The following is a 25385-nucleotide window of genomic DNA, read 5'->3' on the forward strand; positions in this document are numbered from 1 at the left end:
CAGCGTCTGTGTAGTACTGAGCCCGTCTCACTACATAATGGGACTTAGTATGGTAGCCGGTCTCTATCCACGTATGGGTTCGAGACTTAGTGGGTGTATTTAAAGTCAACAGGCGAATACCACTCATAACAGGTGTGAGAGTGTAGGATAGCGGGGTTGGACTATGTGTTGTTCGCACAAGGTGGTCAGTCGTATGTGACAAAATATGAACCAAACACAAAAAATACAGCAAAATTAAGCATAAGAAATCCAAAAAAATAAACACATGTGGCATGTATACATTACATATCTTCATCTGGGATGGGGCACAGCTAATGTGCCAGGATATAGTCAACTAAAGCTGTAAATAAGTCCCTCAGGGAGCCTCAGTGGACTTTTCTGTAGCCAGGTATGAATCCAAGGCCTGAGGGGAATGGAAGATCTTAGGACCAGAAGGGGTCATTAGCCGCAGTTTTGCAGGGTATAATAGGGCCACTTGTCTACCCTGTTCATGCAGCTTAGAGCAGTGTGGAACAAAGTCCTTTCTCTGTTTGGTGATCTCAGCGGAGTAGTCCTGAAACATTAGAAGTCGGTGGTCTTCAAAAAGAACTTCTTTCTGCGATCTATATGCCCTGAGGGCCAATTTCTCTTGAAAATGGAGACATTTAAAGATCACTTGCCGTGGTCTGATGCGTTAATCAGGAGGGTTAGCAGGGCCCACTCTGTGGGCTCTTTCAATGTCGATAGGAAGATGATCAGCATGCAGGCCCAGTAGCTTAGGAAAGGTAGAGGTGACAAATTCCATCAAGACTTTGCCTTTAATTGACTCAGGTACCCCCACGATGCAGAGGTTGTTGCGGCGACTCCTGTTTTCGAGGTCTTCTACCCTGTTTTTAAGTGAGATATCCATACTTGATTGCCTGTCTTCAGTATCAGAGATGCGTGTTTCTGCAGCAGTTAGGCGTGTGGAAAATTGCCGCACCTCGCTTGTTAGATTATCCATTACTGCTTGGAGTGAGTCAATCTTTGGTAGAAAAAAGGATTTCAAGTCCTGCATTAGGGCAGAGTGGTCCCCAGAGCATGACATTGATTGTGATATTGACTGATCAGCCACAGGGGGGCTACCTGCATGTATCTCCACAACATGGCGACTTTTCTTCTCAGCCGCTTTTGATCTGCCACTCATATCTTCAGAAAAGCCAGATGAGATCTTTGAAAAGTACTTGTCGACTTTCATGAGAGAGATGTGAGAGGGGGGACTGATATGTAGTGTGCAGTTTTTCAACAAACCTGATCCACCCTGGTCCTCCGTGGATACTCTTTCTGCGTATGATGTAGTAGTTGAAAGGGTTAATAGGGGCACAGATTAAAGCGTTGCACACTTGGTTTTGATGTACCACTGCAGTGATTCTTTTCCTCCACTCTATAGCATTCTAGGTACCTGGATGGTTGAATGTTAGGCCTCAACGCTGTGTGCAGGCTGGGCCTGTGGATTTCCTTAATATGTGCACAGTTCTAGTATGTCCACTCCTGATTTGCCCCACAGAAATATTCTTGTAATAAACTTGCAATTGATGTCTTGTTGGATGGGGGATATGTGTAATAATGCCTTTAGGTGATTACGAACACTTTATCTACTTGGCCCTGTGTGATCTTTAATACGTAATGCAGGTTATATGGTGCTATCGGTACTGCCTGTACTTACGACACTGCGACACAGCCTGCGGTCTCCTTGCTGGGGCTTCTTGTATGGCCCTCTGCTATATGTATTGCCTGTATGCGCCCACCAGTCAAGAGGATTATTTCGCCGTATTTTCACCTTCTCTCCTGAGGCAAGATGGCTTCAGCGATTTTCCGCTTCTTGTATGATTGCTTTCCGGGTGCTGGGGCACTGATGGTATCCCCATACGCTGTTGTTGCTGACACCAACTGGTCCCTGGGTGTTTGGGACCTTGTAGTTGTGTAAGGCTGATGCGTGGGAGCAGAATAAGCGGCTTTAGATCGTATTTTTGCTGCTTATTTACCGGAGCTCTCAGTCCCTGCTGCTACTCGGTAGCTCTGCCTCCCGGAAGTCTCCAAGGTTTTGTTTCTTGTTGCTATCTCTTCTGCTCGGAGAGTCTCAGAACTCTCAGCTTTGCAGTTTGATTCTCCTTATCTTTCATGCCGATAAAGTGGTTCTTCGTACAAAGTTAGGTTTTCTTCCTAAAGTTGTTTCAAATAGAAATATTAATCAGGAAATTGTTGTTCCTTCTTTATGTCCTAAGCCTTCTTGTCATAAGGAACATTTTTTACACAACCTAGATATTGTGCGTTCTCTGAAATTCTATCTGTAGGCGACTAAGGATTTTTGCCAGTCTTCTGCCCTGTTTGTTTTTTTGGGAAACGTAAGGGTCAGAAAGCTACTCTTTCCTTCTGGTTGAGAAGTATAATTTGTTTGGCTTATGAGACTGCTAGACAGCAGCCTCCTGAGAGAATTACAGCTCATTCCACTAGGGCTGTCTCGTCTTCTTGGGCTTTCAAGAATGAAGCTTCTATGGAACAGATTTGCAAGGTGGCAACTTGGTCTTCTCTGTATACCTTTTCCAAATTTGATACTTTTGCCTCAGCTGAGGCTTCTTTTGGGAGAGAGGTTTTTAAGCAGTGGTGCCTTCTGTTTAGGTTACCTGTCTTTGTCCCTCCCTTATCATCTGTGTCCTCTAGCTTGGGTATTGATTCCCAACAGTAATTGATGATGCCGTGGACTCACCATATCTTAGGAAAGAAAACAAAATTTATGCTTACTTGATAAATGTATATCTTTCCAGATATGGTCCATGGTCCCGCCCTTATTTAAGACAGTTATTTTTGTCTAAGACCTCAGGCACGCCTACACCTTGTGTTGCTTCTTTTTTCTCCATTTCCCTTCGGTCAAATGACTGGGAGTTGTGGGTAAGGGATGTGATATTTAACAGCGTGGCTGTGGTGCTCTTTGCCTCCTCCTGCTGGCCAGGAGTGGTATTCCCAACAGTAATTGATGATTGTCTTTTAGTATTTCTCACTAAGCCTCTTAAGTTGTTTTAATATATATATATATATATATATATATATATATATATATATTTGTTATACATAAATATAGTCTTTAGATACTATTTTTAAACCTATGGTTAAATCTCCTGAGGTTTCTATCCCTGATACAGTCTCTGGGACCCCCTGGAATGGGCTATGCCATGTATTCTTTTTAATCCTTCCGCAAGGTTTAAGAAATTGTATCCTTTACCGGCTTTTAACATTGAGTTTTTGGAAACTGTTCCCAAAGTGTATGGGGACATTTCAACCTTGGCTAAACGTACTACTTTTCCTTAGGAAGATAGCTCTTTCTTTAAAGGGACACTGAACTCAGTTTTTTTCTTTTGTGATTCAGATAGAGCATGCAATTTTAAGCAACTTTATAATTTACTCCTATTATCAATTTTTCTTCATTCTCTTGCTATCTGTATTTTAAAAAGAAGGCAACTAAGCTAAGGAGCCAGCACATTTTTGGTTCAGACCATGGACAGCACTTTTTTTATTGGTGCTGTACAATCAGCAAGGACAATCCAGGTTGTTCATCAAAAATGGGCCAGCATCTAAACTTACATTATTGCTTTTCAAATAAACATACCAAGAGAATGAAAAAAAATGATTATAGGAGTAAATTAGAAAGTTGCTTAAAATTGCATGCTCTATCTGAATCACAAAAAAAAATTGGGTTCAGTGTCCCTTTTTAAGATTGTTTATATAGGAAGTTAGGGTCCTTCTATAGGAAGGCTTTTTAGTAAACAGAATATATATTTAGGCGAACAGTTTCTATTGCTGCTGTTTTTTTGAATTTTTTGTTTAAGAATTTTTTCTGGGCAGTTAGTGGAGCTTTTATAAACCTTTTGGAATTGCTGAAATGTGCTAGAACTTTCATTTGTTATGCTGTTTTTAACATTATTAAAGGGGCACTCAAGTCAAAATTTGACATTCATGATTCAGATAGAGCATGCAATTTTTAAACAACTTTCCAATTTACTTCCATTAACAAAATGTGCACAGTCTTTTTATATTTTAACTTTTTAAATCACCAGCTCCTACTGAGCATGTGCAAGAATTCACAGAATAAAACGTGTATGCATTTGTGATTGGCTCATGGCAGTCACATGGTATGTGTATGCATTTGTGATTGGTTGATGGATGTCACATGGTACAGGGAAGAGGAAATAGACATAACTTTTAAAATTATCAAAAAAAATCTACTACTTATTTGAAGTTCAGACTAAGTGCTATTGCATTGTCTTGTTATCTTGCATTTGTCGATTATGCAAATCTACTGTGTTGACTGTTAATTTGAGATTAATGCTAAAAGTATGTCTTTGATACTTCTTTCTAGAAGGTATTTATAAGGATATGGTTTCTAAACTCAAATCTAAATCTCTATTTTCAGGAAAAGATGTTGTTGGTTGGTTCTGGTTTGGATTCTATTATCTCTACTTTGACTGAAGGTAAATTAGCTTTTCTTCCTCAGGACAAGAAGTCAAAAAGGTAAATTTAAAGCTCCTAATCATTTTTGTTTCAGAACATGGCCTCCCAGGGGAAGGATTTTTTTCTGAGAAATCCTGTGAAGGCTTAGGCCTTTTTTTCATTCAGTTTCGGATCAAGAATCTATGGGAGTGATTGTTCCTGTTCTGTTGTTGGAGCAAGGAATGGATTTTCACTCCAACCTCTTCATTGTTCCAAAGAAGGGGGAAAATTCAGACCAGTTCTGGATCTAAACAAATTTCTCAGAGATCCTATTTTCAAAATGGAAACTATTCAGACTATTCTACCTTTTTGTTCAGAAATGTCAGTTAATGTCCACAATAGATTTAAAGGATGCTTACCTGCCTGTTCCTATTCACATGTTACATTATCAGTTTCTAAGGTTTGCCTTTCTGGACAAGCATTTTCAGTTTATTGCTGTACTATTCAGTCTGGCTACAGCTCCCAGAATAGTCTCAAAGGTCCTGGGTTTCATTTTGTCTGTGTGAAGCGGTGCTTCCTTACCTGGACAATATCTTGGTTCAAGCTCCATCTTTTCATTTAGCAGAATCTCACACCAGCAGACTGTTGTAGATCCTTCAACAACATGATTGGAAAATCGACTTTCCAAAGATGTCTCTGGTTCCTCAGACAAAGGTTGTCTTTTTCTGGGGGTTCAGATGGATTCAGTTTCAATGAGACTTTCATTGACAGATTAAAGAAGGTTGAAGCTATTGTCCACTTGTCTAAATCTTTGGTCTCTTTGTTTTTTACTTGTGGCTATTTGTATGGAGGTGTTAAGTCTCATGATTGCAGCTTTGGATGTTATTCTGTTTGCTCGTTTCCACATGAGGCCTCTTCAGCTTTGTATGCTTCGGCAATGGTGCAGGGATCATACTCCGCTATCTCAAGGATTCATCTAGATTTCAGAACAAGTCAGTCTCTTTCTTGGTGGCTGAATCATCAGCTTATTATGCAGAGGGCTTCTTTTGATCATCCTATTTGGACTGTGATCACTACATATGCAAGTGTTTAAGTTTGGGGGGCATCTGGGGGTCTCAGAGGTTTTGGTTTCCTCGGAAGGCGAGGTTGCCAATAAATGTTTCAGAACTTGGTGCAGTTTTCAGATCCCTTTAGAGTTGGCCTCTGTTCAAAAGGTAGTCTTTTTTTCTTTTCTTTTTTAGCAGTGGCCTAGGTCAATTATCAGGGGGGAACTCACAATTCCCTATCTATAAAGCAATTATCTTGAAGTCTATCTTTAAGTCTTTCCAGGGCAGAAGTCAATTGCTGTCTAATTTCTGATGTTCATATTCCAGGAGTGGACAATTGGGAAGTGGATTTTTCATCGTCAGTCCCTGCATTCAGGAGAATGGTCTCTACATCTGGATGTTTTCAATCATATATTAGATCTTTGGGGACTCCCAAAGATAGATCTGATGGCCTTTCGTTTGAATCACAAATTTCCCAGGTACTGTGTGAAGTCCAGGTATCCTCAAGCAGTGTTTTTTGATGCCCTGTTGGCTCCAGGGTCATTTCAACTAGCCTATGTTTTTCCACCTCTGGTTCTTCCAGAGTGATGTCCAGAATCAGGCAAAATGATGTATCGGTAATTCTGATTGCTCTGAATTGGTCTTGCAGAGTTTGGTATGCATATCTGGTTCAGATGTCCAGTTATCCTCCTTGGCCAATTCCTCTGCATCCAGAACTTCTGTCTCAAGGTCCATTTTTCCATCCAGATATCAAGTTTCTAAGCTTAATGGCATGAAGATTGAACGGTAAGTTCTTAGGTAGAGAGAGATTCTGTTATTGAGACTATGATACAGGCCTGTAAGCCTTTTACCAGAAAGATTTATCTTAAGATCTGGAGGGCCTTTATTTTTAGCAGCATGGTTCATGTTTTTTTCCTGCCATTCTTTTAGAATTCCTAGGATCTCACAGTTTTTGCAGGATGGTTTGTATTATTTGCCAGTTCTTTGAAGGGTCAGATTTCTGCTCTTTCAGTTTTGTTCCACAATTAGATTTATTTTGTACAAGCTTTGGCTAGAATTCAGCCTATAATTAAAACAATTTCTCTTCCTTGGGATCTAAATTTAGTTTTGAATATTTTGCAGGCTCCTTCATTTGAGACCATGCATAAGGTGGATATAAAGGGACAGTCTACTCCAGAATTGTTATTGTTTAAAAAGAATCATTTTATTACCCATTCCCCAGTTTTGCATAACCAACATGGTTATATTAATTTACTTTTCACCTCTGCAATTACCTTTTATCTAATACTCTACAGACTGCCCCCTTATTTCAGTTCTTTTGACAGACTTGCATTTTAGCCAATCAATGCTGACTCCCACGTAAGTGAAAACAATGTTATCTACATGGCACACATGAACCAGTGCAGCGCTGTATAGTTGTAAAAAAACTGTCAAAACACAAGGAGTTAAGAAGCGGCCTTCAAGGGCGAAGAACTTAGCATATGAGCAACCCTAGGTTTAGCTTTCAACAAAGAATACCAAAAGAACAAAGCAAATTTGATGATAAAAGTAATTTGGAAAGTTGTTTAAAATTACATGATTTTTTGGAATCATGAAAGTTTAATTTTGACTAGAGTGTCACTTTAAACTTTTTTCTTGGAAGATTTTGTTTCTTTTAGTTATTTCTTCTGCGAGAAGAGTTAAATGCTCTTTAATGTGATCCTCCTTATCTCATTTTTCATCAGGATAAGGAGATTTTAAGGGCCAAATTTGACTTCTTACCTAAGATTGTGTCTTCAGACAATTGAATTTGGGAAATTGTTGTCCCTACTTTGGGCCCTAATCCCAAGAATTCTTCAGAGAGACTTCTTTATAATTTGTGTGTTATTAGAGCATTGAAGTATTATGTTGACGCTAATGATTTCAGTCAATTTTCTAGTGTTAATTTTTCTTGTTCCAGGAAAGAGCAGAAGGTTTCTGCCATTTCTTTGGCTTCTTGGTTGAAACTTTTGATCCATAAGGCTTTCTTAGAGCCAGATCAGCCTCCACTTAAACAAATAACTGCTCATTTTACTATATCAGTTGCCACTTCTTAGGCTTTTAAAGGACCAGTAAACACAGTAGATTTGCATAATCATCAAATGCAAAACAATAAAATAGCACTTAGGCCCCGATTTATCAAAGTCTGGCGGACCTGATCCGACAGTGCGGATCAGGTCCGCCAGACCTAGCTGAATACGGCGAGCAATACGCTCGCCGTATTCAGCATTGCACCAGCAGCTCACAAGAGCTGCTGGTGCAACGCCGCCCCCTGCAGACTCGCGGCCAATGGGCCGCCAGCAGGGGGGTGTCAATCAACCCGATCTTACTCGATCGGGTTGATTTCCAGCGATGTCTGTCCGCCTGCGGACAGGTTATGAAGCAGCGGTCTTTGTGACCGCTGCTTCATATCTGCTGTTTCTGGCGAGTCTGAAGACTCGCCAGAAACACGGCCCTTCAAGCTCTGTACGGAGCTTGATAAATATGGGCCTTAGTCTGAACTTCAAATGAGTAGTAGATTTTTTTTCTGACAATTTTAAAAATTATGTCTATTTCCACTCCCCCTGTACCATGTGACAGCCATCAGCCAATCATAAATGCATACATATACCATGTGACAGCCATCAGCCAATGACAAATGCATATATGCTTATTCTGTGAATTCTTGCACATGCTCAATAGAAGCTAGTGACTCAAAAAGTTTAAATATAAAGACTGCACATTTTTTAATGGAAGTAAATTGGAAAGTTGTTTAAAATTGCATGCTATATCTGAATAATGAAAGTTTAATTTTGACTTGAGTGTCCCTTTAAGAATAAGGCTTCAGTTGGCCAAATTTGCAAGGCAGCTACTTGGTCTTCTTTGCATACTTTTACTAAATGCTACCATTTTGATGTTTCTGTTTCTTCTGAGGCAGCCTTTGGTAAGAAACTCCTTTAGGCAGTTGTCTCAGGTCTATTTTGATTGTTGCCCGTTGGTCATTTTATTTGCATATTTACCCTGTTTATTCTTTGGGTTCTATTTGGGTTGTTGTGGATTTAGTTTCTCTGTGAAAAAAGATGTTCTTTTTATCCCACACCATTTTTCATTACTCATGGACTCCACAGCTTGGGTATTAGTGCCCAGGTGTGATGGATTGTGGACTCTCATCACCTGTATGAAAGAAAACAATTTATGCTTACCCGATAAATTAATTTCTCTAATAGTGGTAAGACATACCTCCCAACATTTCAAAATTCAAAAGAGGGATACCCCCACACACACACACACACACACACACAGCAAAAAAATTGAAATGTGGTGGGCGGGGCTTAAAAAATCATAAGACCAAAGTAATATAAATAAAATTCTTAATAAAGTCATATATTTTAATACACTTGGGCAGCAAATCAAACACAAGCTCAAACCACTGGTATGGCTATGTGAGCTATGTATTTAACTAGCCTTTGCAAAGACATTGCTAAATATTTTTATCTTAATTGGACATTTAATAATAAATTCTTTAAAACTGCTCTCTGCATTCCCCATTAATATTCTAGATTCTGGCCTTTAAAGTCAGCAAAAATGCACAGTAGCACACTACATAGAATACACTTACACATGCAGATACATACACACTACATAGAATACACGTATACATGCAGATACACACACACACTACATAGCATACACTTATACATGCAGATACACACACACACTACATAGCATACACTTACACATACAGATGCATACACTTATACATGCAGATTCACACACACTACATAGCATACACTTATACATGCAGATACACACACACTACATAGCATACACTTATACATGCAGATACACACACACTAAATAGCATACACTTACACATGCAGATACACACACTACATAGCATACACTTATACAGGCAGATACACAGACACTACATAGTATACAATTATACATGCAGATACACACACACACATTACATAGCATACACTTATACATGCAGCATACACTTATACATGTAGATACACAGACACTACATAGTATACACTTATACATGCAGATACACACTTATACATGCAGATACACATACACAGTTATGGATACAGATAGACACACACACTACATCATATATGAGTATCTGTAATTCATTGTATGGGGTCCTGGAGTTGGCAAGCACATTAGCTGGCAGTCTGCGGCTGCCACTGCTTGTTACCCTGGTATTAGCACTGCTCATTGTATAAAACTGAAAGCATGCTAGTATTATTATCACCAGGGGTTAGACATAATCACTGCCAGAGGTAGGTTAGAGAGGTCACCATTACCCGGTGAGAGCAAAGCCAGCTGCTTCTGAGCATGGGCCCAATAGAATTAAAAAAAAAAAATAATATTTAATTCTATTGGGCCCATGTGTATGCTATGTAATGTGTGTGTGTGTATCTGCATGTATAATTGTATACTATGTAGTGTCTGTGTATCTGCCTGTATAAGTGTATGCTATGTAGTGTGTGTATCTGCATGTGTAAGTGTATGCTATGTAGTGTGTGTGTATCTGCATGTATAAGTGTATGCTATGTAGTGTGTGTGAATCTGCATGTATAAGTGTATGCATCTGTATGTGTAAGTGTATGCTATGTAGTGTGTGTGTGTATCTGCATGTATAAGTGTATGCTATGTAGTGTGTGTGTGTATCTGCATGTATACGTGTATTCTATGTAGTGTGTATGTATCTGCATGTTTAAATGCCTGGGGCAAATCGGGACAGATGGCTAGCAACCCGGGATATGGGGACAGATCCCTAAAATCGGGACTGTCCCGCGAAAATCGGGACAGTTGGGGGATATGGTAAGAGACCCCACCCTGTGTTTTTTTTTGGGGTTGGTTTATTTTTTGGGCACATCTTTTTTCCCTGCGCCTATACTTTTGCTCTTATTTCTTTTCCTACCTCTTTTGCTTGGCTATATGTCAGACTGAGTTACCAGTGAGGTGGGAGGGGTTTTATAGAGCACTTTGGGTTTGGGAATGTTTGCTCCTCCTAGTTTCAGGAAAGAGTAATTCCCAGGAGTAACCGATTGTGGACTCTCATCACAATGAAAGAAATTAATTTATCAGGTAAGCCTAAATTATGTTTTTTACATAGAGATGTTTAGGTGATAAATTCTAGTCAGCTTTTTACAGCTGCATCACTTTCAATTGCTTCAACATTTGGGTATCATGCACCTTTAAGTAACACCATGTAATCTCCTGCACTTCTTACTCTTTCCCTAATTCACTGCTAAACACAAGGAGAAAGATTACATATGCAGCGCAGGCTTCAGCGAAACTGCTGAAACCTGTGTCGCCCTGTAATTTCACCTTGCACATCGGGCTATTACATATACGGTGCTGGCAGTTCATAAAGTGCTGTAAATCGGATAAACTAGCGATGTCCAGAAATGTGCGTAAATACAAATTTCTGGAGTCGCCAGCGATTTACGGCACGTTGGAAACTGCCGGTGCCTAAGAAAAAAAAAAGTTAAATCTCCCATAAAAGTCTAACACGCCTCCCAAAAATAAACCGACACATAAAATCCCTATATCTGCAATCCCCCCACATCGCAACTAATAATAAATGTATTAACCCCTAAACCGACAACCCCCCACAACGCAATGTGCCTAATTAAACTATTAATCCCTAATCCACCATTCACCCACATAGAGATCTACCTAACATATGTATTAACCCCTAAATCCGCCAACCCCAGCATCACAAACTACCCTATAAATCTATTAACCCCGAATCCGCCAAACCCACATAACAACAAACTTAATAAATCTATTAACCCCTAATCCGCCAAACCCCCACAACGCAAATAACAAATTAAATTACTAAGCCCACTAACCTAACATCTCCTAGCCTAACACCCCTAAATTAACCCCAATTACCTAAATTAAAAAATAATAAGTTACAATTAAAATTAAAAAAACTAACATTACTTAAATAAAATAAAAATTTAATTAATCTAAGATTACAAAAATTAACATTACCTAAAATAAAAAAACAAATTATCAAAAATTTTGAATGAAACCTAATCCTTATGAAAATAAAAAGCCCCCCAAAATAAAAACACCCCCTAATCTAATACTAAACTACCAATAGCCATTAAAGGACCTTTTGTAGGGCATTGCCCTAAGTTAACCAATTCTTTTACCTTAAAAAATAGTAAGTCCCTCCTCTAACAGTAAAACCCCACACCCACCAAACCCCCCAAAATAAAAAAAAACTAACACTAGAACATTCTAAACTGATTTGAACAGCCAATAGGATTTCAGTAGCTCTCATCCTATTGTCTGATTTGAATTTGAAGAATCAAATCAGCCAATAGGAATACAAGGTACCCCATATTTAAACGCGTACCTTGAATTCAATCCTCAGTGTGCGGACAGTGATCGTACAAAGAGGATCTCCACGCTCGATGGCTCCGCAGCCGCCGGTCTTCTGTTCCGTGCTCATCTCCGCGTCGGCTTGGTCCTGGATGAAGATAGAAGACGTCGCAGCAATGGAAGAAGACTTCACCACTTGGAAGAGGACCTTCTCCGCCAGACTTCAGGAACGGTGAGTACCTATTTGGGAGTTAGAGTTAGAATTTTTTTATTTTTGGGGGGTTCGCTGTTTTTTTAGAATAGGGATTTTGGGCAGTGTAAAAGAGCTTAATGCCCTTTTAAGGGCAATGCCCATACAAATGCCCCTTTAGGGGCAATGGTAGTTTAGGATTTTTTAGTGTTGGGTTTGGTTTTTTTTGCGGGGTTTGATGGGTGGGGGATTTTACTGTTAGAGGGGGACTTAGTATTTTTTAATGTAAAATAGCTGGTTAACTTAGGGCTATTGGTAGTTTAGATTAGGGGTGTTTTTATTTTTTTGGGGGGGCTTTTTTATTTTCATAGGGATTAGGTTTAATTTTTGATAATCTGGTTTATTATTTTATGTAATGTTAGACTTTATTTTGTGTAATCTTATATTAATTTAATATTAGGTTTTTTTATTTTTATTTTTAAGTAATGTTAGCATTTTTATTTTAATTGTAATTTAGTATTTTTTAATTTAGGTAATTGGGGTTAATTTAGGGGGTGTTAGGTTAGGAGGCTTAGTAATTTAATTAGTTATTTGCGTTGTGGGGGTTTGGCGGTTTAGGGGTTAATAGTTTTATTAGGATTATTGCATTGTGTGGGTTTGGCGGTTTAGGGGTTAATGGTTTTATTAGGATTATTGCGTTGTGTGGGTTTGGCGGTTTAGGTGTTAATGTTTTTTTAGGATTATTGCGTTGTGTGGGTTTTTGGTGGTTTAGCGGTTAATAGTTTTATTAGGTTTGTTGCGTTGTGGGTTAATGATGGATTAGGGGTTAATAGTTTTATTAGGTTTATTGCGATGTGGGTTAATGGCGGATTAGGGGTTAATATATTTTATTAGTTATTGTAGTGGGGGTTGGCGGTTGACAGGTAGATAGATATTGCACATGCATTAGGCATTTGTTAATATTTTCAGCCAGTTACAGGAGTTACAGTACTTTTATACTCAGTGCAAGGCTTGCTGCGCCTGCCTATGTGTGGCGAGGTGAAAATGGAGTAAAATTTCTCCATTTTCGCTGCGTAAATCCTTGCGCTGAATATGTGATACCGATCTGCGACGAGGTTCTATGTTAGCTTATGGGAGTAAAAATTGCGGGCGACGGATGAAATATATGCGCCACATTTATATGTGCCGCCATATATGTGATACCAAAACCACGTAAAAACCAGCAATCGCCGGCTTTTGCGGGCGACACCGCATATGTACTCTTGCCCAAATCTCATATTCCACAAATAACTAAATTATGTGTGACTGTCATACTTTAAAAAAAAAATATTAATAGAGTAACGCTACAGCAAGAAACCAAACTAGATAGTCAAACATAATAATACACTGTGGGACCTCACTGGGGATCCTTGTTACGGAGACCAGGTATGGACACACACTGTCCATCTGTTGTCTCCATCTCAACGTATTTCACCCCAGATCACAGCTGAAGGAAGTTTCAACTTGCAATCCTAAGTAGTTTGTTTGCGTCACCTACTGGAGGATACATTTCCTACTCCTTTGAGCTCATTAGTAGTAACAATATTAATGTGATAAAACCTCAAAAAACACTTGATACTTATATACACAAAATTACATTAATAGATGGAACTAATTTATAACTAAATAAAATAACCAAAAATTATAAATAATCTGCACAATATATCCATATGAATTAATTTATAAACGTGCATATATAGTTATTATAAATTCATATACAAAATATCAAAATTCAACTGGAATTATATTTAAAAAAAATAAATAATATCTTTAAAAATATCCCAGTTTAACTATATGTATAATGTACTGGACAATACAGGCATACCTCATTTTATTACGCTCCGCTTTATTGCGATTCATTTTATGAATTAAAGGTTTGTGGCAACCCTGTGTCGAGCAAGGCTATCGGCATAACATATATACACATTAATACACACCACCAGCAAAAAGATTATGACTCATTGAATGCTCAGTTGATAGTTAGCATTTTTTTTAGCACAAAATTATTTTTAATTAAGGTATGTACAATGTTTTGTAGACATAATGCTATAACAGTTAATAGACTACAGTATAGTGTAAATATAACTTTTAAATATACTGGGAAACTAAACAAAATTTATGTGACACACTCTATTGCTATATTCACTTTATTGCGGTGTTCTGAAACCGAACCCAAGATATCTCTGAAGTACACCTGTACTAGTTTCCCTTTGTCATACTAGATCCATGTACATATATTGAAGGCACATATACTGCCAAGATCATTACATATGAGCTTATATATCTAGGTTTAGGTCATGGGGACAACCCCCCCCCCCCCCCCCCCGTCGGATTTCTGACTGAATAAAAGGAGAGGGCAGGATGCCAAAAAAGATAGGACATTCCATGCCATCCTAACGGCATTAAAGCCCAGCGCTGTTAGGATGGCATGGAACATTCTAACAGAGTTAAGCAGTTAATGTTTCATTTAAATACAAAAATGATCAAATCAAATTAATGAAAGAAACCTATATGAATATTTCAGATAATATATACTGTTTTACATGCTATTTTAAAAAACAATATTATAAAATTAAGATGTGTGAAACAATAAACATGTGAAAAACTTGAGCGAGCATGGAATGTGGTTTCTTTTTGTATGCATTTAGTTAAAAATCTGTGTGGGATAATAGGCACATAGACCAAGAGTTGTGTGAGGACAAGGCTTGTATTTGTAAAGATCACAGTATTTAAGGTCTCCTAAGGACATATAATAAAGTTGGCCTCTCCAGATCTGTGTGCCCTTTACATACCCAAACTATTGTTTTTGGCTCTAGCTTTGAATAAATACTTAAAAAAAACACATTATACAGTTCCCAAATAAAATATATATTCCTCATTTCCACCACAAAGAGATCTTTATGTTTGATAATGTAAATGTTGGCATACATTTTGTTATAATATATATATATATATATATATATATATATATATATACAGTGAGGCCCCGGTTTACGCACGACTCAGTATACGAAATTTCGGTTTACGAAATCGAAATTTGAAGAAAAATTGACTCGGTTTACGAATTTTTTTCGCAATACGAAACAAAATGCCGGTTTGCCCCCCTCGGTTTACGAATATTTTTCGCAATACGAAACCAGTGGCCCCTGTGCCCCCTGCATACTCAAGTATGATTGAATTAATGAAGTTTGGGTACCAGTGTGGAGGTGTTGGAGAGGTTTTGGAGCCATTTTGCAGCAAGTTGTTGAGCCTTTTGGAGTCATTTGCAGCAAGTTGTTAAGCCTTTTGGAGCCATTTGCAGCAAGTTGTGGAGCCTTTTGGAGACATTGGAGCCATTTGCAGCAAATTGTTAAGCCTTTTGGAGCCTTTTGGAGCATTTTTTGGACACTTTATTTGAATTTTTTCGGACCTCCGGAACGCATTAATTGATTTTCAATGCATTCCTATGGGAAACCGTGTTTCGGTTTACGAATTTTTCGCAATACGAAACGACCCGGAGAACGAATTAAATTCGTAAACCGAGGCCTCACTGTATATATATATATATATATATATATATATATATATATATATAAAAAATAGTGACACTGTAAACAAATATTTTAACCTGGACCTAGTGTTATGCAAAATGTATCTAGTTTAAGACTGTGTTAACTCAACATCAGAATTTTGTATAATGTTAATGTATATTCTAGAGCACATTTGTTCTCTTTTGGTAACTAAATAAAATCTAAAAAAAAAGTGTACAAATTAAGGTAAACTTACCAGTTCCTAATCGACAAAACCTATTTTTTTAGGTGGCGAGAGCTTACATGGTACAGTACGCATATTTTATACTCATATAAATACTCCGTTTAGTAAACTACATTTCTCCTTAGCTTGGTCTCATTTATATGGAAAGCATGATTTCTTATTATGATATTTATATACATCTAAATGGACATTCTAATGCAAAAAATGACATAATCAAAACTGTTAGATCAATTACTGAACCTAGCTTAGGCAAAACCCCCCTTGGGAGCCAGTGGCTATGGGTAACTGTTACTGCTGGCTGGCTCAATGGCTGTGTTCTGTGTGGGGCAGTCTACTTGAAATTTGTTTTTGTTTAAAAAGATAGATAATCCCTTTATTACCCATTCCTCAGTTTTGCATAACCAACATTGTTATATTAATACAGTACAATTTTTACCTCTGTGCTTACCTTGTATCTAAGCTTCTGCAGACTGCCCCCTTTTTTCAGTGCTTTTACAAACTTGCATTTCAGCCAATCAGTGCTGACTAATGCATAAGCACAATCATATCTATATGGCACACACGATAAAGCACTGTCTAGCTGTGAAAAGCTAATAAAATACACTGCGATAAGAGGTGCCATTCAAGGGCTTAGAAATCAGCCTATGAGCCTACCTAGGTTTAGCTTTCAACAAGGAATATCAAGAGAACAAAGCAAATGTCATGATAAAAGTAAATTGTAAAGTTGTCTAAAATTGCATGCCCTATCTGATTAATGAAAGTTTTATTTTGACTTTACTATCCCTTGAAGTATTTAGCAGTCATTTACTAGTAAAAAACTTAAAAACAACATAGGTGCTAAAACATAGTGGCCAAAGTGTTCTGTGTTTAACCCCTTTGCAGGCCAGATTACAAGTTGAGTGGATAAAATGCAAGCATTTAGGATAACACTAGGTCTATATAAGTGTTTCACAAAACGTGCAATTTGGAGCTTAAAGGGAAATGAAACTCAAATGTTGAAACACTTGAAAGTGATGCAGCATAGCTGTAAAAAGCTGACTAAAAATTATCACCTGAACATCTCTATTTAAAAAACAAACATATTTTACCTGAAAATGTATTCACACCCCGTTGTAAAGGAATTTAAGCAGCAAATCAGTATGCCTGTCCCAGGACCTGCAAGGGAGCGAGCTTCATGCACACTTATGTTATTTATATGAAATCTCATAAGATCACAGTAAAACAGTTCATGACCTCAGCACTGCTGATGCGGATTGGCTGCTGTTCATTTTTTTTTAAACCTGCAGCTGAGCAGTAACTGAAAGGTAAGCTTTTACAGAGCACTTACACTGGTAAGCTGAGGAAATTGTGAGGTAAAATATCTTCCTTTTTTACATACAGATGTTCAGCTTTTTACAGTTATGCTGCATCATTTTCAAGTGTTTTAGCATATGAGTATTATGTCCCTTTAAATTCAAGTAAATGATAGTTATTTTATCTCGGATAGTGCAAATGCTGTTCTAGCTCACTATTTCCTTTCAGTAAAATGATTACTGTTGCGTAGCACAGAGGGCAAAAGCAATTCTAATATGCTACATATGTTAAGGACAACGCCCCCCTTTACTTTCTGACTCCTCCCTTGTCATATCCAAAGACAACACAATAGGAACTATATGGAAACACATTTCCTGTAGGAGGATGCTGGCAGCCTCAGTCTCTCCTGCAACTTCTGTAGAGCTGTGGTATGTCATGATTGGCGGAGCTTCACTCCCCCGGCAACAACTTTAAACTCCAACAAAGGATTTCAAAGGAAAGAAAATTAAGAATGGTTTAATACTTTTGAGTGAATGCAAATATTAAGAGGAATGTATTCACAGGAAAGATCAGCTTCACCCGTACAAAATTAAAAAACAAATTGTGTATAAAATCGTCTTTAATAAACAGTTAAAAACAAGTATACAGCTTAAATAAAAGAGCTCTATGCATTTCAGCCGAAAACCTGCTTCTCTCAAGATCACATAAATAAATCCCAAACATCTGAAACCTTCTTTTGTAGTGTAAGTGCAATTCCAACAAAATAAAGTTTTCAAAATAAATAAATAAGAGTATGCTGTATTATGAATAGCTAAACTAAACCAATGACTTGTGATAAACGCCATGGTACAAGTTAACCAATAACTTGTAATACCAAATCTAACACTGCTGATTGCATGTGGCCTTGCACAATCAGCAGCACTCAATTTGTAATCTGGCCCAAAGTGAACTTGTGTCATTTTTGCTTAAAGGAACAGTAAAGTCATAATTAGACATTCATGTTTCAGATAGAACATACAATTTTGAACAACTTTTCTAATTTATTTAATAAGCTTCCTTTTCTTGTTATCCTTTGCTGAACGGTTTATCTAGGTAACCTTAGGAACAACAAAGAACCTAGGTTCTAGCTGCAGATTGGTAGCTGCATATATATATAACGATTGTCATTGGCTCACTCATGTGTTCAGTTAGCAACCAGTAGTGCATTGCTGCTTCTTCAAAAAAGCATACCAAGAAAATAAACTAAATGTTATAATAGAAGTAAACTGGAAAGTTGTTTAAAATTGTATGATCTATGTAAGAAAAAATTTGGGTTTCATATCCCTTTAAGAATGTACCTTTAAATGACCGCTTATACAGTTGAATTGCAAGATATATTACTTCTCAGGCTACTTTAATTTTATAAAGTGAATCCAAAAAACAGTATTCACAACACTTACTCAGCATGATTAAGGGCAGTGGACCCTGAAACTGTCTTTTTTATGTGTCTAATGGTCTAAATAAAGTGCTATTTTAAGTAAGGCCTGTGAACACTGTTTTGTGTATCATTACCTTGATAAAGTTGCTGTGCTCCCTGTTCATAATTTTATAAAGCAGAAATAAAGACAGTCTGAAAATTGATTCCCTTGTGTCATGTTATTATTAAAGGTGAAGTGATCTTCTCGTATATCTATTTGCTTTACCTCACAACAGAAGCACAATGTAGCCACTAAGTTACATCTTATAATAGATAACTTAGGAAGCATTCATACATGAAAAAAAAGGTTTAACACGCTCACACAGTTCCTACCAGGCATCGAAGAACTCAGGAAGCCACTGTGTGCAACATAATGAGCCAAGAACAGAAAATGGTGAGAGTTTCAAGTTTTTTTTTTTTAAGTGCCTGTTTTTTAAGTCACATCTAAGAATGTAATATGAGCATGTGGGATCTGGGTAATGTAAGTGTTCAAGTATAACACCATTTTGAAAGTTAGATACCAATCTGTCAACTAGTATTTTTCATTTAAACTGAATTAATCTTAATTTCTGCAATAGACTATCTGGCTTCATAATGTATTATAATGTAACAGTTGAACAATATATCACATTGTAGGACAGTGTTTCTGAATCATTTTTAGTAGTCATACACCTTAAGGTATAATTAAAGCAGTTTACAGAGAAAACAGACACGACACATACAAATGTACACCATATAAAAAGACACCCCTCCCAAAAAAAAACTTACATTTTAACATATAATAACTAAACTATTATGAATAAAATACTATAAAAGTGGTGCACTATGTTAAAAAACCCCACAACAATTAATAGACAGGTGACCAATTGATCTTAGGTTGGAGAGCTTTTAAATATAAGATAACATAAGTGTGATTAATATAAATAGTTGACAACAACCACAAATGTATTTGCCATAGCCACAAGACAGTACTGAGCACCTTGATGATCCATAAAGCATCAAAGTTATTTTTATTCGCAAATATGATTTTTGTTGTTGAAGTATTGCAGTGTTCTAACCAATGTTATGGCGCTGTAAAATAAATCATTTTTAATGCTTCTAAGGCACTGTCTGTCATTGTATCTGAGGAATACCAAATCTAACACTGCTGATTGCATGTGGCCTTGCACAATCAGCAGCACTCAATTTGTAATCTGGCCCAAAGTGAACTTGTGTCATTTTTGCTTAAAGGAACAGTAAAGTCATAATTAGACATTCATGTTTCAGATAGAACATACAATTTTGAACAACTTTTCTAATTTATTTAATAAGCTTCCTTTTCTTGTTATCCTTTGCTGAACGGTTTATCTAGGTAACCTTAGGAACAACAAAGAACCTAGGTTCTAGCTGCAGATTGGTAGCTGCATATATATATAACGATTGTCATTGGCTCACTCATGTGTTCAGTTAGCAACCAGTAGTGCATTGCTGCTTCTTCAAAAAAGCATACCAAGAAAATAAACTAAATGTTATAATAGAAGTAAACTGGAAAGTTGTTTAAAATTGTATGATCTATGTAAGAAAAAATTTGGGTTTCATATCCCTTTAAGAATGTACCTTTAAATGACCGCTTATACAGTTGAATTGCAAGATATATTACTTCTCAGGCTACTTTAATTTTATAAAGTGAATCCAAAAAACAGTATTCACAACACTTACTCAGCATGATTAAGGGCAGTGGACCCTGAAACTGTCTTTTTTATGTGTCTAATGGTCTAAATAAAGTGCTATTTTAAGTAAGGCCTGTGAACACTGTTTTGTGTATCATTACCTTGATAAAGTTGCTGTGCTCCCTGTTCATAATTTTATAAAGCAGAAATAAAGACAGTCTGAAAATTGATTCCCTTGTGTCATGTTATTATTAAAGGTGAAGTGATCTTCTCGTATATCTATTTGCTTTACCTCACAACAGAAGCACAATGTAGCCACTAAGTTACATCTTATAATAGATAACTTAGGAAGCATTCATACATGAAAAAAAAGGTTTAACACGCTCACACAGTTCCTACCAGGCATCGAAGAACTCAGGAAGCCACTGTGTGCAACATAATGAGCCAAGAACAGAAAATGGTGAGAGTTTCAAGTTTTTTTTTTTTAAGTGCCTGTTTTTTAAGTCACATCTAAGAATGTAATATGAGCATGTGGGATCTGGGTAATGTAAGTGTTCAAGTATAACACCATTTTGAAAGTTAGATACCAATCTGTCAACTAGTATTTTTCATTTAAACTGAATTAATCTTAATTTCTGCAATAGACTATCTGGCTTCATAATGTATTATAATGTAACAGTTGAACAATATATCACATTGTAGGACAGTGTTTCTGAATCATTTTTAGTAGTCATACACCTTAAGGTATAATTAAAGCAGTTTACAGAGAAAACAGACACGACACATACAAATGTACACCATATAAAAAGACACCCCTCCCAAAAAAAAACTTACATTTTAACATATAATAACTAAACTATTATGAATAAAATACTATAAAAGTGGTGCACTATGTTAAAAAACCCCACAACAATTAATAGACAGGTGACCAATTGATCTTAGGTTGGAGAGCTTTTAAATATAAGATAACATAAGTGTGATTAATATAAATAGTTGACAACAACCACAAATGTATTTGCCATAGCCACAAGACAGTACTGAGCACCTTGATGATCCATAAAGCATCAAAGTTATTTTTATTCGCAAATATGATTTTTGTTGTTGAAGTATTGCAGTGTTCTAACCAATGTTATGGCGCTGTAAAATAAATCATTTTTAATGCTTCTAAGGCACTGTCTGTCATTGTATCTGAGGAATTTCTGCTTTTCAGCCAGTAAGTAATCAGTCTTTAAAGGGACATTAAAATGCTGGGTGCAACTACTCTAACATGGCTACTACTCATTATGGTACCTACAGCTCTCTTTAAAGTCATTCTCTTGTCTTTATACATTACAGAAGGAAGTTGGTAAAGCTCTCTGCCTCTTTACACTGGGTGAGGCCATCTTGGAATGCACATATTGTTGCATTCTGTGACCAAAGCAGTGCTCTTTAACAAATCAGTGGTGTTGCTGTTTTTTTTTATAGAAAGCAAAATAGTTACATTTTTGCATTTTTTTTCCTACAGATTAAAGTTACATAACAAATATTAAAAAGGTCTCAGGAATAATAGAGAGCAATGCAGCCAATGCAAAAATATACAACTCCCACTGTGTATTGTACCCTCTAAACTAAGCTGCATGACATGCGTTGTCAAGAGGACAACAATATCACTGAAATGGCTTGGATACTCAAGTTTTTTTTCTTTCATGATTCAGATAGAGCAGGCAATTTTAAGCAAATTTCTAATTTACTCCTATTATCAAATTTTCTTCATTCTCTTGCTATCTTTATTTGAAAAAGCAGAAATCTAAGCTTAGGAGCTGGCCCATTTTTGGTTCAGAACCCTGGATAACACTTGCTGATTGGTGGCTACATTTAGGGAGCCTCATTTGCATGCAGTGAGAAACTGCACAAGCTTGCATTAGCAATAACCAGCCACTAATGGCTGGTTATTTATCGCACTCCCGCAAACGGACACATTTGCCCATTTCCGGGCGCACAATAAATTAGTGCTCCACTTGTAATCTAGCCCGTAATGTAAATAGTGTCTTATTATTTGCATGACATAAATATTTAGAGCTTGTTGTCCAACTAAAGTGACATTGAAATTCAAAAATGGAATATAGAGCATGTAATGTTTAACTGCTCACTATGGAAATTCCCAGGAGTTAAACACACAAGTAAAATACTGCTTGAGACCCAAGCTGAATACAGGTGATTGACAGGTTGTGCAATTATTGCTGCCTATCTGTTCACTAGCTGTTTCTGCAACATAGGTGTGTCCGGTCCACAGCGTCATCCTTACTTGTGGGATATTCTCCTCCCCAACAGGAAATGGCAAAGAGCCCAGCAAAGCTGGTCACATGATCCCTCCTAGGCTCCGCCTTCCCCAGTCATTCTCTTTGCCGTTGCACAGGCAACATCTCCACGGAGATGGTTAAGAGTTTTTTGGTGTTAAATGTAGTTTTTATTCTTCAATCAAGAGTTTGTTATTTTAAAATAGTGCTGGTATGTACTATTTACTCTGAAACAGAAAAAAGGATGAAGATTTCTGTTTGTAAGAGGAAGATGATTTTAGCAACCGTTACTAAAATCGATGGCTGTTTCCACACAGGACTGTTGAGATGAAGTAACTTCAGTTGGGGGAAACAGTGTGCAGACTTTGCTGCTTGAAGTATGACACATTTCTAACAAGACTTGGTAATGCTGGAAGCTGTCATTTTCCCTATGGGATCCGGTAAGCCATTTTTATTAATAAGAATAAAGGGCTTCACAAGGGCTTTAAAGACTGGTAGACATTTTTCTGGGCTATAACGATTAATTTATAAGCATTTTTAATAGTTTATAGCTTTGAGGAGTTATTTTATTCTTGGGAATTATGTTAAAAAAACGGCAGGCACTGTATTGGACACCTTTTTCACTGGGGGCCTTCTCTAATCATAGGCAGAGCCTCATTTTCGCGCCACTAATGCGCAGTTGTTTTTGGGAAGCAAAGCATGCAGATGCATGTGTGAGGAGCTCAGATACACAGAAAAAGCTTACTGAAGGCGTCATTTGGTATCGTATTCCCCTCTGGGCTTGGTTGGGTCTCAGCAAAGCAGATACCAGGGACTGTATAGGGGTTAAATATAAAAACGGCTCCGGTTCCGTTATTTTAAGAGTTAAAGCTTTCAATTTTGGTGTGCAATACTTTTAAGGCTTTAAGACACTGTGGTGAAATTTTGGTGAATTTTGAACAATTCCTTAATACTTTTTCACATATTCAGTAATAAAGTGTGTTCAGTTTAAAATTTAAAGTGACAGTAACGGTTTTATTTTAAAACGTTTTTTGTACTTTGTTATCAAGTTTATGCCTGTTTAACATGTCTGAACTATCAGATAGACTATGTTCTGTATGTGAGGAAGCCAAGGTTCCTTCTCATTTAAATAGATGTGATGTATGTGACAAACAATTTAGAGAAAATGATGCCCAAGATGATTCCTCAAGTGAGGGGAGTAAGCATGGTACTGCATCATCCCCTCCTTCGTCTACGCCAGTCTTGCCCACACAGGAAGCCCCTAGTACATCTAGTGCGCCAATACTCCTTACTATGCAACAATTAACGGCTGTAATGGATAATTCTATCAAAAACATTTTAGCCAAAATGCCCACTTATCAGCGAAAGCGCGACTGCTCTGTTTTAGAAAATATTGAAGAGCATGAGGACGCTGATGATAATGGTTCTGACATGCCCCTACACCAGTCTGAAGGGGCCAGGGAGGTTTTGTCTGAGGGAGAAATTTCAGATTCAGGGAAAATTTCTCAACAAGCTGAACCTGATGTTATTACATTCAAATTTAAATTGGAACATCTCCGCGCTCTGCTTAAGGAGGTGTTGTCTACTCTGGATGATTGTGACAATTTGGTCATTCCAGAGAAATTATGTAAGATGGACAAGTTCCTAGAGGTCCCGGTGCCCCCCGAAGCTTTTCCTATACCCAAGCGGGTGGCGGACATTGTAAACAAAGAATGGGAAAGGCCCGGCATACCTTTTGTCCCTCCCCCTATATTTAAGAAATTGTTTCCTATGGTCGACCCCAGAAAGGACTTATGGCAGACAGTCCCCAAGGTCGAGGGGGTCGGTTTCTACTCTAAACAAACGCACTACTATCCCTATAGAAGATAGTTGTGCTTTCAAAGATCCTATGGATAAAAAATTAGAGGGTTTGCTTAAAAAGATGTTTGTTCAGCAAGGTTACCTTCTACAACCAATTTCATGCATTGTTCCTGTCACTACAGCAGCGTGTTTCTGGTTCGATGAACTAGAAAAGTCGCTCGATAAGGAATCTTCTTATGAGGAGATTATGGACAGAGTTCACGCTCTTAAATTGGCTAACTCTTTTACTTTAGACGCCACTTTGCAATTAGCTAGATTAGCGGCGAAAAATTCAGGGTTTGCTATTGTGGCGCGCAGAGTGCTTTGGCTAAAGTCTTGGTCAGCGGATGCGTCCTCCAAGAACAAATTGCTTAACATACCTTTCAAGGGGAAAACGCTGTTTGGCCCTGACTTGAAAGAGATTATTTCAGATATCACTGGGGGAAAGGGCCACGCCCTTCCTCAGGATAGGTCTTTTAAGGCTAAAAATAAACCAAATTTTCGTCCCTTTCGCAGAAACGGACCAGCCTCAAGTTCTACATCCTCTAAGCAAGAGGGTAATACTTCTCAAACCAAGCCAGCCTGGAGGCCAATGCAAGGCTGGAACAAAGGTAAGCAGGCCAAGAAACCTGCCACTGCTACCAAGACAGCATGAGATGTTGGCCCCCGATCCGTGACCGGATCTGGTGGGGGGCAGACTTTCTCTCTTCGCTCAGGCTTGGGCAAGAGATGTTCTGGATCCTTGGGCGCTAGAAATAGTCTCCCAAGGTTATCTTCTGGAATTCAAGGAGCTACCCCCAAGGGGAAGGTTCCACAGGTCTCAATTGTCTTCAGACCACATAAAAAGACAGGCATTCTTACATTGTGTAGAAGACCTGTTAAAAATGGGAGTGATTCACCCTGTTCCATTAGGAGAACAAGGGATGGGATTCTACTCCAATCTGTTCATAGTTCCCAAAAAAGAGGGAACATTCAGACCAATCTTAGATCTCAAGATCCTAAACAAATTTCTCAGGGTTCCATCGTTCAAAATGGAAACCATTCGGACAA

The sequence above is a fragment of the Bombina bombina genome, chromosome 2 (genome assembly GCF_027579735.1).
Source record: "Bombina bombina isolate aBomBom1 chromosome 2, aBomBom1.pri, whole genome shotgun sequence".
In the NCBI taxonomy this organism is placed as follows: Eukaryota; Metazoa; Chordata; class Amphibia; order Anura; family Bombinatoridae; genus Bombina; species Bombina bombina.